Source organism: Semicossyphus pulcher, unplaced genomic scaffold (genome assembly GCF_022749685.1).
Source record: "Semicossyphus pulcher isolate SPU_LCO1_2020_fin unplaced genomic scaffold, fSemPul1.0.p SCAF_2, whole genome shotgun sequence".
Taxonomy (NCBI): Eukaryota; Metazoa; Chordata; class Actinopteri; order Labriformes; family Labridae; genus Semicossyphus; species Semicossyphus pulcher.
This window is the reverse complement of record NW_027211693.1, coordinates 31,557,743-31,560,041: the sequence shown is the minus strand read 5'-3', so window position 1 is coordinate 31,560,041 and position 2,299 is coordinate 31,557,743. Positions and strand designations below refer to the sequence as shown.

The 2,299-nt window shown below is 41.4% G+C and overlaps 1 non-coding gene across 1 annotated transcript; it reads right to left on the bottom strand.

The window, feature by feature from the left end:
* Window positions 1–820: 820 nt before the first annotated feature.
* Window positions 821–892, bottom strand: trnat-cgu (transfer RNA threonine (anticodon CGU)). Its single transcript has one exon. It is a non-coding gene; the product is annotated as a tRNA-Thr (tRNA).
* Between the last annotated feature and the right edge of the window lie 1,407 nt (window positions 893–2,299).

Sequence of the window (2,299 nt, the reverse complement as noted above, 5' to 3'; positions counted from 1 at the left end):
TTCTGTACTAAACCAATGACTGTATAGATAGATGGACAATTTGTCTCCATCTGCTCCCATTGTACGAAATTGATGCCAAAGTAGCCCCTGTGATAGGCGCTGCCATCATGCGATAGTGGCAGCGTATGGAGCCAGAGACTGCGCAGTAGAGATCGGTGGGTGGCACCGCTGTAGCCACTTCCGCTAACCAATACACACACTTAACTTACCGAAAAAACAGCAAGGTTTTGCACACCGGCGTGTTTATCAGCAGAACAGCTTCTTTGTGTTGGTCTGAGGTTAACGTTCACAGGTATGGAAACTTCAGTGACTGTGGTGATTGTTTTAGTTACGTTTCCTCTCGCCGTTCGTTCTACACTCTGCTAATCTGGAACTGATCAGCTGCAGGAGCCTAATTTGTGAACAGAGCTGTCAATCATCATTTTGACAGCATCAAATAACTAATTAAAAATAAACTTGTCAGAAAAATGAACACTTGGACATAAATCAGCATGATAAGAACTATCTATAATGACAGAAACCATGTTTGAGAAAAATATATCGGGCGTGTATTTTGATTTTATGGTCTGACTCATGTCCCACCTGGAGGAGGCGGGCTTTATGACCTATACAGCAGCCAGTCAGCAGGAGGCGCCCAAAATCTTTTGGCTTAACTTTAAGGGAGCTGTCATGTCGGTCAGCTTTTTACACAGGTGCACTCTCTTTACCACTACGTCTCTCCTCGTCACTCTTATTTCATTGGAGCATCTCAGACAGTTTACCCTCACACTATATATATGAAGCTAAAGCACTGGTTCAAAGCTTATGAAAGCTGTACTGAAGGCATGGATAGGGATCGAACCCATGACCTTTGGTTTACGAGACCAAAGCCTTACCACTTGGCCACCACGCCTCAGATGCTGCTTTGAGGTCAGTGTCGTCACTTTGACGCTGAGGTCCACTCTGAAGTTCATTTTGCTCCGTCTCTGTCTCTTGTCTCTGTGCTGACAGGAGTGTGCTCCTACACGTAGAGGCATTAAAGTGATTACAGTTAAAAGAACATTTGGTGTTTAGTTAATCATTAAACTTGATGTTGATGTTGGGACACCATTCAGTCACTCAATTCAAAAGTCCCATTAGGTACATCAGTACTCTGAAAGACTTGAGCCATTGATAAGGTTACATTATATTGTGGTTGCTGCCAGTGTTGGGAACATGAACATTCACAGAGTCTTCTGTTTGTGTCTGTTTGTGTCACATGAGCGAGCGCGTTTGACGTTACCTACACATTACTTTGTTATGTCTCTTTGGAAGGTCAGGGACAAACTTGTCTTACATGCCTGACAAAGGTTTCACGCTGTGGCCTTCTGGGTCACCGACTCAGCTTAGAGTCATTTGAAGATGTCAGTCAAGTTATACATTTATGGTGAAGCTGTGGTGAATAAACACGGTTTAAGAGTAACCGTCCATACAGGGCGCTCTAAAAAGTACAGCTGACGCACTAACAACAGGGTAGAGACAACATCATTGGTCGACCCTGTACCTGGTTTCCTATTGGATGGTGCTTAAAAAAACTAAGAGCAGAAAAACAATCCGAGCGCAAGCAAAAAAAATCTATGTACACAAAAGGCCTATTTCTCTCAAATATTGTAGAATAGAAATAGGCCTTTTGTGTACGTAGAAAAAGTCTTCGATCTTTGAGTTCAGCTCATGAAAAATGGGAGCAAAAACAAAAGTGTTGCGTTTATATTTTTGTTCAGTGTATTTAAGTGTGAACGTACATTTTGAGCAGAAGAAGAGCAGATCTGAGCACAAAGAGGGGCTATTTGAGTGCAAAAGCAGGTCTTTGAAGGAAAGTATTATAAAATCTGAATGCAAAATCAATAAATCGTGCTCTCAAAATTAAAAACACACTATTGAATAAAGATATGGAAATAACTCCAAAGAGTGATACATGTGACTGTTAAAGAAAGCAGGAGTTTTTGTTAAAAATCACCATGTACAGGACAAAATCAGCAAAGAGATAAGGTACGGCTTTGTCCACAGGGGGCGCCAAAATCAACACAAACCAAAAGTTCCTCACAGCAGAGCAGGGAAGAAGAGAGATTTCAATCCTGACATCAGCTCAGGCCTCACAGATTTACAACACTTGGTGTATACTGGGACTGTTGTTTTTGTTATGTTTAACAAGTGACATTTTGTATTTTACTGCATGCAAAAACTGCTTTATCAATCATCCAAACTATTGACCAAGAGCCACGTGTATTTATTATACGATCTTTGCATCACCATGAAGCTCTAGTAGCTCTGAAAAACAGGA